Source organism: Rousettus aegyptiacus, unplaced genomic scaffold (genome assembly GCF_014176215.1).
Source record: "Rousettus aegyptiacus isolate mRouAeg1 unplaced genomic scaffold, mRouAeg1.p scaffold_m13_p_12, whole genome shotgun sequence".
In the NCBI taxonomy this organism is placed as follows: domain Eukaryota; kingdom Metazoa; phylum Chordata; class Mammalia; order Chiroptera; family Pteropodidae; genus Rousettus; species Rousettus aegyptiacus.
Window position 1 is genome coordinate 74,430,250 of NW_023416287.1, and position 15,325 is coordinate 74,445,574.

General features: G+C 39.8%; 1 long non-coding RNA gene and 1 pseudogene across 1 annotated transcript; one reads left to right on the top strand and one right to left on the bottom strand.

The window, feature by feature from the left end:
• Positions 1–144: 144 nt before the first annotated feature.
• On the top strand, positions 145–1,749 carry LOC107512348 (annotated as a pseudogene).
• A 951-nt stretch (positions 1,750–2,700) lies between these two features.
• Positions 2,701–14,644, bottom strand: LOC118610038. Its single transcript, XR_004953716.1, has 3 exons — positions 14,241–14,644; positions 13,334–13,446; positions 2,701–3,064 (listed from the first exon to the last, which is right to left on the bottom strand). It is a non-coding gene; the product is annotated as an uncharacterized LOC118610038 (long non-coding RNA).
• Between the last annotated feature and the right edge of the window lie 681 nt (positions 14,645–15,325).

The window sequence follows — 15,325 nt, forward strand, 5'->3', positions numbered from 1 at the left end:
CATATGCTTCCTTGTCCAAGGGTCTGCTGTCATTTTTCTGATCAGCTCACCTGTCTGCTTCCAAATGTTAATATATGCAAGAATAGTTTATGGAAAAGATGACCTTTTAAATCATTAATAGAGAATGGTGGCGACGGCCATGACTCTGACAGCTCTAGACAGAGTTCAGGAATCGCCATGATTCTTCAGAGGCTCTTCAGATTCTCCTCTATCATTCAGTCTGCAATTTCAGTCCATTCGAGGAGGAATATTGCTGTTACAACAGTGGCATTTAATAAAGAACTTGATCCTGTACAGAAACTTTTTGTGGACAAGATTAGAGAATACAGAACTAAGCAACAGTCATCTGGAGGATCTGTTGATACTGGCCCAGAATATTAGCAAGAGTTTGGGAGGGAGTTTTTTAAGCTTAAGCAAACGTATGATAAAGCAGACATGAATGTGTTTCCTGACTTCAAATTCGAAGACCCCAAATTTGAAGTCACTGAAAAACCCCAGTCCTGAAGATGTAATGTAAAATGTATCTGGTAATTTGTTCTAGATAAGTTGTTCAACTGATCAGAAAAAAAAAAATCAGTAGTAGAGAGATAGATAATTCAACACATAGTGATAAATCCATACCTCACACCTTATGTCAGGATAGTTTCAAAGGAACAGAGATTTAAATATTTAATTAAAAAAAAAAAATACTACAAGAAATCAGGGAGGAATTTTAATGTTTTGATTTTGAAATAATTGTAGAGTCAGAAACATATGACCAAAATCCGGAAACCATAAATGAAATGATTGAAACATTTAAAAATTTCGAAATATTAAAAATTCCTGAATGGTACAACATTTCATAAGTAAAAAGGGAAATTTTTCACTGTGTATGTTTTCATACTTCAAAAATTTTATACCATGTAATTAAGAAGCAGTCATTTTTTTTTTAGAGAATATCTAAATGACCTTAAAAATTTCCCTCCTCTTGGGAGGGGGGAATAAAAAATAAAACATTAAAAAAAAAAATTTTCCTCCTCTCCATTTCCATAAATATGTGTTTAAATATAATACAAAAGACATTATTTCCTTTTTTTGAAACTGTCTATTCTTTAACCATTTAGATATTGCAGCTTGGTCTTTTTCTTAATTTATAGGAGGTCCTTATATATTAGCTAAATTAATCTTTTGTGATTTGAGTTACAAATATTTTTCCAGGTTTGTCATTTGTCTTTTGACTTAATCGCAGGGCTTTTGGTAAGGCAGCTTGGTAGATTTCTTGTGGAAATGACCACAATAATTCCTCCCATCTTTGTGCACTCACCATTTTCAGCTTGACTCTGATACTTCTCCCATCAAGGGATGGAGTCTCTACCTCCACCTCTTGTATCTGGCGTGGCCCTATGGTTTGTTGCGGCCAGTGAGACAATAGCAAATGTGACAAAAGCAGAGGATTAAAACCTTGTGCGTTGAAACTTGCCCTTTCTTACTGCTCTGGAATTCTGAGACCATCATGTGAAGAAGCCTTGGCAAGTCTACTGGAGGATGAGAAACTATATGGAGCAGAGACAAGTAATTTCAGCTGAGCCCTGCCCCCACCCCAAGACCAATCAGGCTGCCTACTGCCAGATATGTAAAGGAGGACTTCTTGGACCGTCCAACCCCAGCTGAGTCACCAGCAGACTTCAGAAATAAATCAAGCCCAGGCCAGGAGTGTATACAGTTAACCTGTAGAATTATAAGAAATAATAAACAGTTATTTGAAGCTTATTTTAAGTTTTGGGCTGGTTATTATCTGCAGTAGCTAACTGATGAAAAGTAGCTTTAGAAATTAATGTTCAAGGAAAAAAGTAAGAAATATACAAAATAAGAAAAAAGAAACATGAGACCAGCAGAATTTTATAAAACAGTAATTATATTAAATGTAAGTGAGGTGTTTTAGTTAAAAGACAAAGATTGAAAGATTATGTTTTTTAAAAACGCAAGTATATAGTGTACATGAGAGAAATATCTTAAAAGTAAGGATGGATGGACCCACAATCATGGTAGATAGATTACATATTTCTCTTAATAATTGATAGAACAGGCAGAAAAAAAATCAAGTATACAGAATATTTAAATAACACAATTAAAAAAATTGGTCTAATGGATATATAAAAAATCCTATACCAGATTGCCACAGAGTACATATTTTTTTCCCAAGGGCATTCAGAACATCTGTAAAAATTGTCCAAGTAGTGGGCAGTAAGAGAAATCCACTGCAAACATACTGAAAGCATACACAGTGTGTTCTTTTACCACAGTGCAATTAGATAAAAATAAATGAAAAAAATATATATTTGGAATTCAAGAAATACATTCTAAATAGCCTATGAATCAAAGAAATTATATGAATCAAAATATTTAGAACTGAATAATGAAAATTCTATGTATCAAACGTGGATTTCTGCTTTCAGCCATAATAAGTCAAAGTGATCAGATTGACTGTATTGCTTTAAACAGAAAAACAAAAAGTAACTATGGTCTTCAGATGCTGAATAATAAAGAAGCACAGGAAATTAATCCTTAAGAAAAGAGAAAGAAACAAAGTGAGCCCTGCGACTGCCTGCCGCGGCTTACTACATGGAGAGAGTTTCTAGTCTGCAGCTCAGGGAGGGGTAACCCAAAGAATCTGGTGGTGGCCTCTAGTTGAGAGATGAGAATTTTGGAAAACCAAAGTAAAATTAGAGAAAATGCTGAAAAGCTCTGGAGACCTTAAGAGGCGATTCCTCAAGTCTGGCTGACTATTGATTTGCACATACATATGAGAAGACCACCTGAAGCCAGTGAAAGAACCACTGTAATATTAGAACATGCGAAGGGCTGGGACTATTTCATGTTCCTGTGACCCAGAGTGGAACGAACCACTTTCTACCTCAGAGAACACTGAGTGGTGTCTTCAGAAAGATACTTGCCTTAGCTGTGGTGCCAGACTTCATGTTTTTCAGTTTCATGGCTGTGTTCCAATAAAATTTATTTACAAAAACAGATGGCAAGCTGGATTTGGCTCACAGGCAGCAGTTGGCCAATTTCTGTCCTACAATAGCTACAAAACAAAAACAGGTGTAGCTAGTAAGCTGATAGTGGAGATTAAATGGAATTACATAAAATGCTCATTTCAAAGAAGGCAAGAAATGAGGAAAAAAGGAATTAAGAAAAAGTGAGACAAATAGAAAAAGTTGCTATATTTACACACAACCATATCAAAAACATTAAATGTAAATGGTTTAAATACTAATTAAAAGTCAAAGTGAATAAAAAAATCAAGACTCAGTTAAATGCTATCTACAGGCACCTCACTTTAAAGATATAGGTAAAAGTAAAATCATGGGACAAAATATACAATGTAAACAGTAATCAAAAGTTTACATTCATATCTAGATGTCAGAACAGGAGTATTACCAGGGATAAATATAGATATAGATATTTCATAATTATAAGAGTATCAAGACCATCCAATGGGGAAAGAACAGTCTTAACGAAAGGTGCTAAGAAAACTAGATATCCACAAGCTAAAAAAGAGTAAAGTTGGACCTTTACCTCACACTACATATGAATGTTAAAATAATGAAAGTCCTCAATGTAAGAGCTAAAACTATAAAACCATTAGAAGATATTCATGATCTTAGATATGACACCAAAAGCACAGGCAGCAGAAGAAAAAACAGATAAATTGGGCTTCATGATAATTAAAAACGTTAGTGTTTTAAAGGATATCATAAGAAAGTGAATAGACAATTCACAGAATGGGAGAAAATATTTGCAAATCGTATATCAGATAAGGGACTTGTATCCAGAATCTATAAAAACACAACCCAATAAAAAATAACCAAATTTAAAAATGGATAAAGGATTTGAATAGACATTTTCCCAATGAAGATATACAGGTGCCAAATAAGTTTATGAAAAGATGCTTGACATTATTGGTTATTACAACAATAAAAATCAAAACAACATAATACTACCTCATACCCAGCAAGATAACTAGAATAAAAGAGAGAGAGAAATAAATGTTGGTGAGGTTGTGAGAAAATTGGAACCCTCATACACTAACAGGAATGTAAAATGGTAGAGTTGCTTTGGAGTATAGTTTAGTGGGATCTCAAGTGATTAAACATAAGGTTACCATATGACCCAGCAATTCAACTCCTAGGTATATACCCAAGAGAAATGAAAACATGATCCACACAAAAATGTAAACATGAATGTTCATAGCAGCATTATTCATAACAACCCAAATGTCCATCAAGTGATGGATAAATAAAATGTAGCATATCTACACAATGTAGCATATTACCCAGCTGTAAAAAGGAATGAAATACTAATACATGCTTTAACTTGGATGAATTTTGAAATCATTATGCTAAATTAAAGAAGCTAGTCACAAAAGATCATGTATTACAGGATTCCATTCATATGAAATGTCCAGAAATGCATACGGATAGAACGTAAATTAATGGTTGCTTAGGGCTGCAAGGATGAGAGATGGGCGTGACAGGTAAAAGATACAGAGTTCTTTACCAGGTAAGGTTGAACATGTCTGAATGAATCGGAAAGCACTGAATTCTACACTTCAAATGAGTGAGTTGTGTGGTATGTGAATTGCATCTCAAAAGTGTTGAAGGAAAGGTATGCAAATTAACAAGGAGGAAAAACTTTTTATTAACAGATGAAGTTAATGAAGTGAGCATTCATCCCAGGAAGTTAGAGAAAAAGGGCAAAATAAACCCAAAGAAAACAAGCAGAAAGAAATAACGAAGATAAGAGCAAAAATTAATGAAACAAAATAAATACAATGGAGAAAATCAACAAATCCAACAATTTGTTCTTTTTAAAAAACTAGAAAATTTACCATGTCATCTAAATTGTTAAATGTACGGATAGAGCATTGCTAGTAATATTCTCTAGTCTCCAGGATCCAAAGTGAATCCCTTTTGTGTTATTTCTTCAACAAAATTTGGAGTTAAAAAAAAAGGGGGAGCGGGGAGGCTGATCTAGGAAGCCAGGAAACCTAGTTCCAGAGAGCAAAGAGGAAATGGAGTAGACCATGGAGGAGTCAGAGGCAACGGCTCAGGCTGACCCTCTATTTGCCTTGACGTGCCAGGAACAGTGTGAAGCGTGGCCAAACAAACATCCAAGGCAGCCCGGGATTAAACCTTCTTGCTCTAATTCCATTTCTAGTCTCTAACCTGAATATTTTCTTGAAACATTAAATATACACACACATATTGGAGTAGAGAGGAGCCTCTTTTTTTCCCCCCCTAATTCTGACCCCTGGGTTGCATGTTTGTCTGTAGAGAACCACTGCTTTACCCCTAAATACTTCACCATTTATCTCCTAAGAACAAAGACATTCTTAGATAATCACGGTAAAATCAAATTTAAGAAATCTAACATTGATAAAACGTTATCTAATATATAGTCCATACCCAAATTTCTCCAGTTATCTCAATATTATGCTTCATAACAATTGTTTTTCCAATCCAGGATCATAACACTGTGTGTAGTTGTGTCTATCTTTTAATACTTGGTTTTCGACCATTTTGTTTCCACTACTTCATTAGACGTGCACCCCCACCCCCACTCCATTTCTGAGTCTATGAAACTTTTTTCCCCAAAATTCAGCAGTCTGAACCAGTCCAACCAGGGTGGCACAAACTTAGGGACCATGACATATTGAAGTCCAAGCCATGAAGGGTCACTGTCCTTTGATTAATGTTCTGTCCTGTCAATAGATTTTTCTATCTGTACTAAATTAAGAACTCATGACCTAAGCAGGAGCTCAGAGCTACTAGCAGAATATGATTACCTATTACAGCTTCTGCTCCTTCGGAAGAATGTAAAGTTGGATATTAGGTTAGAAATACAGCATGAACGAAAAGATGTTCCTCACCAAAAGGTGTCTGAAGCTATTTTAAGAGTAAACCGAGTATTGTGTCCTTTAAGCTTGTTTGGATGCCCTTTAAGCTTGTTTGGATGCCCTTTAAGCTTATTTGGATGCCAGCGGACCTTTTTCCTGAGTTATGACAGGAGCACATGACAGATGCCTCACCATAGTCTGTCTATGACCCTGTGCCTAAACTACCGATGTCCTGGAATTGATGAGACACCACCCAAAGAGGCCACTCTGCCAGCTTTATTTAGGACCCTGGTACACAGACCACTTCTGATATTAGCACAGCTTCCTCTCACATTGTATAGGTATATATTTTTAGGTTTATCTTTCAGTTTCCAGTTCTCATATATACAGTTGTCTTTAAACCCTGCAACAGCAGCTGCAGCTTGGGGCTGACAGCCTGCCTCCACTACTTTGGGAAAAAGACTTGCTCTCTCTGCCTCTTCAGGATCCAGATTTTCGAAAGCATGTTCAGACACTGAGTATGAAACCTAGCTCTTATGCTACCTAGCAACGTGGCTTTAAAGACATCATGTAAACTCTCAAGGGTCAAATGAGTATAATAGTTGCCCTATACCTCCCTTGTCACTCATTCATTCATCTACTTATTTATTTATTAAATACTGCTTTCCATCCTCAAGGTCACCTCATAGTCATCTTGGCCGCTGCAACACTAACTTTCATGCCCATGCCCCTTTAAGTAACTCCAGCTGCAAAGGGGACTGGAAAATGTAGTATTTTCATGGACACATCGTCGTGCAGCATAAATTCTGGGTTCTATTAGTTAAGGAAGGTTGGAAGGAAGGTTTAACAAATAAGTAACTAAAAGTCCCAACCACAGTAGAAATCCTTTTACCTTCCAGTCCTGGGTTGAATCTTGCTCCACATCTTCATAAATCCTTGGTATAGTCATTAAATATTTTTTTTAAAAAACCATTGCAGCTATTAGAAGTATCCACTGTAGTTTTAATTTGCAACTTCTTGGTGACTGATGAGATCGAGAACATTTTCACATGCCCGTTGACTACCTGGGTATCTTATTTAGTGAATTACCTGTCTAGTCTTTTGCCTATTTTCCTATTAGGCTGTTTGCCTTTTTCTTATTGATTTGTTAGAGTTCTTTATATATTCTGGGTAGGAGGTCTTCATCAGCTTTTAGTATTGCAAATATCACTCATTCTATGGCTTGCCATGTTACTCTTTTAATAGCATCTTTTGTGAACAGCATCGAGGTTAACATCCAGTTTATTAATTTTTTTCCTTTTTGGTTGTGTTTTTCAGCTTCATTCTGAAAGCTATTTTCACTGGGTTTATAGTTATAGGTTGGCAATTATTTTCTTTTAGCACTTGAAATATATCATTCAAATATTTTCTCACTTCCATCGTGTATTAGTTTTCTAGCACCGAGTAACAATATTACCATGAACTTCATATCTTAGAACAAAACACATTATCTCAACAGTTTCTGTGAGTCAGGTGTCTGGATACAGCTTAGTTGGGTCCTGGACAAGGCTGCAATTAAGGTGTTGGTCAGTACTCTCATTTGAGGCTTGACTAGAAAAGGATCTACTTCCAAGTTCATTCAGTTTGTTGGCTGAAATCAGTTCCTTGAGGTCATAGAACTAGGGGCTTTAGCTTCCTGCAAGCTATCAGCTGAGGCTGCCCTCAGTTCCTAGTAACCAACCACAGCTTCTTTCCAAATGAAATTCCCTAATACGGCCACTTCTCAAAGCCAGCAAGGGAGGTGGGACTCCAGGAAGACAGTACCATAATCCTATGTAAAATAATCATGTAATCTCATAATTCACATACTCACATTCATGTAATCATGTCCATTGCATCACATTGGCCTTATTCTATTGGTTAGAAGCCACACAGGCCCTGCCTAACACTCAAGTGTAAATCACAGAAGGGCATGAACACCAGGAGGCAAGGATCACAGGTGCCGCCCTGAGGTCTGTCCCCCCCACTCCACATCATTCTGCTGAGAACTCACCCCTCCATCCTAACATTATTTGTTTGAAAGTAATGTATATATTCTTCTGCAGCTGCTTTTAAGATTTTCTCTTTAATCTTTGGTTTTTAGTGATTTTATAATGTTCTAAGTGTATTTTTCTTTGAACTTCTCAAGTTCATAAAACTTCTTGTATTAGTGAGTTGATATTTTTCATCTACTTGGAAGAGTTTGGCCATTATATTTTCGTGTATTGCTTCTACTTCATTCTCCCCTTTCTGGTAATCCCAATTACCTAGATGTTATATTTTCTCACTTTATCCCATGTATCTCTTAGTCTCTTTTCTGTATTTTCCATCCTTTTTTCTCCTTCAATTTTTTCCCATCTTTTTTTTCTCCTTCACTCTGGAAACTTTTAATGACCTATCTTTCAGATGACTAATCTTGTTCTGGTTAATGTGCTGTTAGAACAACTATCGCGTTCTTAAATTCAGTTACTGTATTTTTCAGGTTACAGTTTCCATTTTGTGTATGTGTATTGTTTCCAATTCTCTGGTGAAACGCTCCATCTTTTTGTTTCTTGACCATATTAATTACACTTATTTTAAAGCCTATATCTGACAACTCTACTATATTTATCTCCAGTGGATCTGCTATTATTATTATTATTATTATTATTATTATTATTATTATTTTGCTTGGTCCTGTCTCCTGGCATGGTAATTTTTTGACTAGATGATAGACAGTGAGTATGAAAAATTAGAGACTTTCTCAATCAGTGGCTTTGAAAGCAGACCATCAGCAACCCCTGGGAACTTATTAAAAATGAGAATTCATAGCCCTAACCTAGACATGCTGAATCAGAAACTCTGGGACAGGTCCCAGCAATTAGTGTTTTAACGGGCCCTCCAGGTGATTCAGATGCATGTTCAAGTTTAAGACCTCTGCACCCTATGATATCATTTTCCTCCATATAGGATATTTCTTTAATTTCTAGTAGTTCGAATAGGAGTAGGAATTGAGCCAAAGCAGGGCTTGGTTTTAGTTTCCGTGAGGCCTGTTTTATTTTCCATTCCCACTTCTAGGTCGAGTCCTTCTGGCTTCCTCCACAGGACCCCTCCACCGTGGTGGCCCCTGAACTCCCAGGTTTACCTCCCCAGCACGACAAAAGTGCTGATCCCTAGACTCAGTCCTCTACCTCTTGACCTGTGTTGCTTCCGGATGGAAGACCCCCTTAAGGAGAAAAAACAATTCAGACTGTTGAGTTCACTTCCCCGAGCTTCCTTTTTTTTCAGGGATCGCGGCATCTCAAATTCTGACTGCTTTGATTGTCCAAAATTCCAGATTTTTCTTCTTCCCTGCCCTGTTGAGACGACCAAAATCTCTGCTCAGATTCCCACCTCTTGTCATCAAATTTCACTCAGCTTTTTAGCTTCTCTATCCCACACCATTTGTTATTCAGCACATTCCGCAAAGGAGAAGATACTCAGCTCCTGGAGTTTCCCTCCTCTCTGGAATCTTGGCTCCTTTTGTGCTGGGTGCCTGGGCAGCTCTCCAATGCCTTCAAACTTTCTCCCCACCCCTAGCCTTTTAGTTGTTCTCAGCAAAAGGATTAATTCACCCACACAGGTCCACGTTTATACTTTAACATAGATTTCTCTGTACCACCCTAACTGGTCTGAAGTTTACCACTTCAGTTCACATCCTTTTATAGGAAGCAAATGTCATCTCTCAACCCTGCTATCAATCAGACATATATTTAGAACTGACTTACAGACCTCAGCAGCACTGGACATATAAAGTACAAACACTGTAATTCATCTTTCATCTCCCCTTTTATTATTCGCATGGGAAGCAGGTAATAACACGTCTATTCAATTCATCACTAGGTAGATGAAAACCTGGTTGGAAAACCTCTAAACCTTCGGCTCGCCGAATAAAATCATTGTCCAAGGAAGAAATTCCAGAAGGGAGGTATCCAGGCTTGCCCTCTGAGCAGTAACCATTTGGAATAAAACACATTTCTCAAGAAAATTTATGAAGGGGCTTATGGCAGGGGAGCTGTAAGATGGTCCCCAGTGACCCCCGTCTTCGGGTGTCCTCTTCTTCGTTCAAACCCCTCACCTTGAGTGTGGGCTGAGCTTATTGACTTCTAACAAATAGAACTCATGGGATAATGTGGTACTAAAACTTTCATTGCTGTTTATCTGAAATTCAAATTCAAGTGGACATCTCGTACTTTACTTTGCTAAACTGGCAACCAGTGTGTATTCTCTGCTAATGGTATATTGAAATTAGAATTCCAATTGTGAGCAGCCAGTGTTTTAGATATGCTCACAATGAGAGTTACAACTTCAATTGGTCATTAATGCAAGTACAAAATGAAAAGAAATCAGGTGTTAAACCTAGCTGCTTATTGAACTCTCTTATTGTTCTAATATGTTATCAGTTGATTCTCAGCTTTTCCAGATATGTAATTATTTCACATGCAAAAAATCTCGGTTCTAATTTTTCTCTCCCATCATGTTATGGTACTACCAACATGGTGATGGTAGTAAACAGTAAATATTCTGGTCATTATTGCTGTGTATCAAACTATCCCCAAACTGGCATAAAACAGTCATGAATCCTATGGGTGAGGAACTTGGACAGAGCACAGAGGACATGATTTATCTTTGTTCCTTACTATCTGGTGCCTCAAGTTGGGGAGACTTAAAGGCTGGAGATGGTTCAATAGCTAAGAGGTAGAATCATCAGGAGATGTCTTCACTTACAGTCAGGCAGTTTTTCCTGGCTGTGGCTGGAGTCTCAGTTAGGCTATTGGCCTCTGGCTAAAATGCTTACACATGGCCCCTCTGAGTGGCCTCTCCATGATGTCTAGTTTGGGCTTCTCCCTAACATGGTGTCTGGCTTTAAGAGTGAACATCTCAACAGAGCAAAGTAGAGTGTATAGCATTTTTATTGAAAGTCACAAAGCATCCATCACTTCCATCATATTGTATCAATTGAAGCAGTCAGACAAGTCCACCCATAGAGTCAGGGAAAGGGACATAAGCTCCCTATCCAGTGGGTAGATTGTCAGAATTACATTCTAAGAAAAGCATGTGGAAGGGTAGATATCATTGTGGCCACTTTTGGAAAATACTATCTGCCCAAAGAAACCTCCTATTATATTCCTGAGTTGAGTGGAAATTCTTCCACTAAAGGGGTTTTACCTTTAAGCCTGGGTTCAGATAGATTTCTATCGTTCTTTCTTTCTTGTTTTCTTTCTTGTTTTTCTTTCTTTCTTTCTTTCTTTTCTTCTTCTTTAATTTTGTATTATTTCATGTATATAGCACAATAGTTAGACATTATATAATTCACAAAGTGATCCCCCAATTATTCTAGCACCCATCTGGCACTACACGTAGCCATTACAATATTATTGACTATATTCCCTATGCTGTACTCCCCAACCCCATGACTGTTTTATAGTTACTAATTTGTATTTCTTCATCCCATCACCTTTTACACCCAGCCCCCAACCCCCCTCCCCTCTGATAATCACCAGTTTGTTCTCTGTAGTACGTTCATTTCTTTGTCATGTCAAGAAAGTTCCTCTATTCTGATTTTATTGAGTTTTTTTTTAAAATAAATAAATACTAGATGGTGAATTTTTTAAAGTGCCTTTTCAGTGTCTACAAAGAAGCAGCAAAATAAGGTAAAAATGATTGAGGTTGTGGTTGCTGCCTTTGGGGCATGCATACAGCTCATCCATTCATTCAACAAATATTTCTGAGCACTTATTCTGTTCCAGTCTGCTGGGCACTAGGATAAAACATTGGGTCATAAGAAGTGGTTTGCAGCCGCATGAAGTTTATAGTCGGAATGGTCCAGATCCGATTAACTACCTTAAGTCTGTTTTTTTTTTATGCCAACACACACAGAAAAGAGGTATCACCTCCTGCTCTTCCATACTAATCCCAAACAAACTCAGTAACCCAATCTGACAACTCTCTCATTCCTGTGACATAGAATCTCTTGTCTGGATAATGTTTGAAGGACATGGAGTATTCAAATATATGATCGTAGCCACCAGAGGGCGGTCATATTTAAAAAATATTTCCAGAGAGGAAGAGAAAGGACAAACCCATTCCATGAAAGGCTGTCCCTAGGGTTCTGGGACCAGAGTCAAATCACATGGTGAGATTCACTCCAACCAGGGCAGAGACCCTCACCCAAATACTCTCCCACTTCAGGCCTGGGGATCATACTGATTTATCACAAGGCTCTGGTCCCTTGAGTGGAGGATGGTGTAATGAAACCTATCAGGCCGTACTGAAATAGATCAGAGGGTCTCCCAGACGGAACACTTCAGAAGTTAACTGCACAGGCACCCCTAGAGGTGGTGGGAAGTTTCCACTACCTTTCAGGTCCTCATTGAAGAAAATCAGTCAGCGAGCATTGATTGAGTACTTCCTCCTCTGTTCAACACCCAGCTCTGTACTGGGTGGAAGAAAAACAGGCTGCTCTGGCTAAGAAGAGACTCTTCACTTGTACAATATTATGAGAAAGCAGTAAGGACAGCCCCGAGCCAAACAGTGTTGAGTCAGGCTGCTCCTCCCCTACGTTCCAGGGGAAGCCCACTGAGAAGCCACCTAGGACTCCAGCCTCACTAGATGCAGCATGCAGCCCTTACCCGTGGGGTCCTGCCAGCATAGGGGTGCTTCCAGGAGCCCCGGTCCACCTCATTCTTCTCTCTAGGGTGAGCGATCTATTTCCAATTTTTGTTCTGCTCTGGTTTGGTTTGGTGCTTTTGCTTATCTGGAATGTTTTGTTAAAGACCCACACCTCCTCCCCAAGCTGGGGCTTGATGCTTCGGGAACACATAAGCAAGAAAGACTTTCAGGCTCTTTCATTCCACATCCTCTCACCACCCCACATCAATGAATGCAGAGCCCATTTGAATGAAAAGAAAGCAAAGAGAGGAAAATGGTTAATATCACAAAAATCTCTTCCTTCCACTGGGTTGTGAGAATACACAAGACTAGGCCCAAGTGTGGTGTCAGGCAAGAACTCAATGAGTGGCTTTAAGAAAGTTTATTACAAAAGCAGTAAATTATATTGTAAAGAGTTAAAGAATATAGATAAGAGCAAATAAGTCTGCAATCCCTTCCTCAAATTTCCAAAGCCCTCAGAGCTCCAAAAGGGCAAAGGTCTTCCATAATTTAGTTGGCAAAACCTAATCTGACCTGAATTCAACTGGTGGCAAAACCTCACTGGAACCACCATGCAGCTAACAGTGCACTTGACATGAATGCTCATACATCCCACTGCTTACAGGGTGCCGTCTGGACTCTACTGCAATTTCTTGATTCTATGGTGTGAGCACCTGATTGTCTTCTAAAATCTAGAATATTCTGAATTCTGAAACAGACTAGGCCCTGGGGCCTGTTTCTATATGGAACCTAGATTCCATGTCTTACCTCTGCTGTGCGATATTAGATGTGGTAGGAAGACCCTAGGGTGGGCCTAGGATTCACGTCTTCTGCATTATTCATGCCCAATATAATCCCCTCTTTTGGAGTGTGGGCAAGACCTGTGATAAGAGAATATGGTAAAGGTGAAGAGATTTTGAAGATCTCAAATCAGTTGATTTTTATTTAATCAAAGGGGAGATTAACTTAATCAGGGGAAAAGCTTAAAAGAGGAACTAGGTGCTCCCTGAGGTCAGAGATTTTCAGTAGTTGGCTTTGAAGAAGTTGCCATGCTGTGGAGAGAGTTATTTGACAACTAACTCTGGGCAGCCTTTAGTCACTGAGGGCACCCAGCTGACCACCAGCAAGAAAACGGGGACCTCAGTCCTGCAACTGTGAGAATATGAATTTTACCAACAGCCTGAGGAAGCTTGGAAAGAGACCTTTCGCCATCTGAACCTCTGATAAGATGGCAGCCTCAACTGATAACCTTGATTTCACCCTGGCAAAACTCTGGAGCAGGGGAACCGGCTAAGCTGAGCTCAGACTTCTGAGCCATGAAAACTGATATAGTAAGTATGTGTTGTTTTAGCCCACTGGACTATGGCCCCTGATTAAACGACACAGAGAACTAATACATTACAGACATCTCTTGCCCACCCCGGATTCCAGTGGCTCATCTTTAAATTGGAGAGTTGGTTAGAGTAGGTTGCACCTAGCAGTCTTTTCAGTTCTAAAAAATTTTCAGAGACTCTCTGGATCAAACAGATGTTGGGTACTTTGCTGTTGGGAGAAGGGAGAATTGTCCTGTGCTGGGTGAGCGGATGTGGGGCTGGGGGCTGTGAGCGCCAAGGAGGTGTGTTGTTGAGGTAGCTGGCGCACAGGCAGAGAAAAGTGCAGACAGCTGAGGACTCACCCTGAATCTCCGATGCCCCATCTGCCAGGCTGGACGCTGACCGCGACTGGCACCGCTCCTGGCTACAGAGGCTATCAGCTTTCAAAAGCAGGAAAAACAAGCATCCCCTTTTCCCTGCTCTGTAAGGGAGACTGTAAGGGAAGCTCTACCACGCCGGGCACCCACATCCATCTCTGCCAGTTTGGGAGGGGGCAAAGGGTCCCTCCTCGGCAGTCTTCGCCTCCGGACACCTAAAACTGCTGACCTCAGGAACTGACCTGGGAAACTCACAGGAAGCTGAGTCAGGGAGGGCATCAGGTTTCCTGTGAGCTCGTGGTAAACTTCTGAAGAGGGCGAGGTCGTGCTTCATGTTCTCCCACCAGGCCGACCTGCCACGTCTCCCCGCTTTCCACACCCCTGCTGCCCATGGCAGGGGCCCCAGACCACCACCACACCCCAGAGGTAGAGCACTGAATTGCTGCCTTCCTCCACAAAGTGCTCGCTCAGACACAGCTGACGCTCTCATTCGACTGGCCGGAACAATTGTCCCTTATTAAATTCCTTGGGGGATGATCTCATTAAGTCTTGTTATGGGTCACTTCTATTTCAGGGAGAATAAATTTGTTGGAATCTTTCTATGGGCAGCTAGTTAATTGAAACCTGAAGTAGGGGTTGGGGGAGGGGTAGGCTTGGGTGGGGTGGTAGAGAAAGCCTGAAGGGGTGGGGGCGGGGGCAGTGTGGCTGGCTAAGTGAGGAGCCGCAGCTGGTTGAAAGGAGGCAGGGGGTCCATATGAGGGGAGCAGATAAGGAGGAAGACACTGGCTGTGAAGGGGGAGGGAGACAAACAAGTGTCCACTGAAGCCTGATCTGCTGAGATAGCCTCCCGGTTGCCTCCCCGGCCTCTGTGTTTAACCTGGCCCAGACACATGAGTCCGGACCAGCATGACGTGATAAGGGCCTGGGCCAGGATGTGGCAACAGAGATGGAAAAGAAGAAGATAGGGAAGAACTTGGAAACAAATTTGATATAGAAATGGAGGAGAGCAAAGATCCCAAGATGACCTTAAAAAGATCCCTGGAGAATGGGGAGAGATGCCAGAATACAAG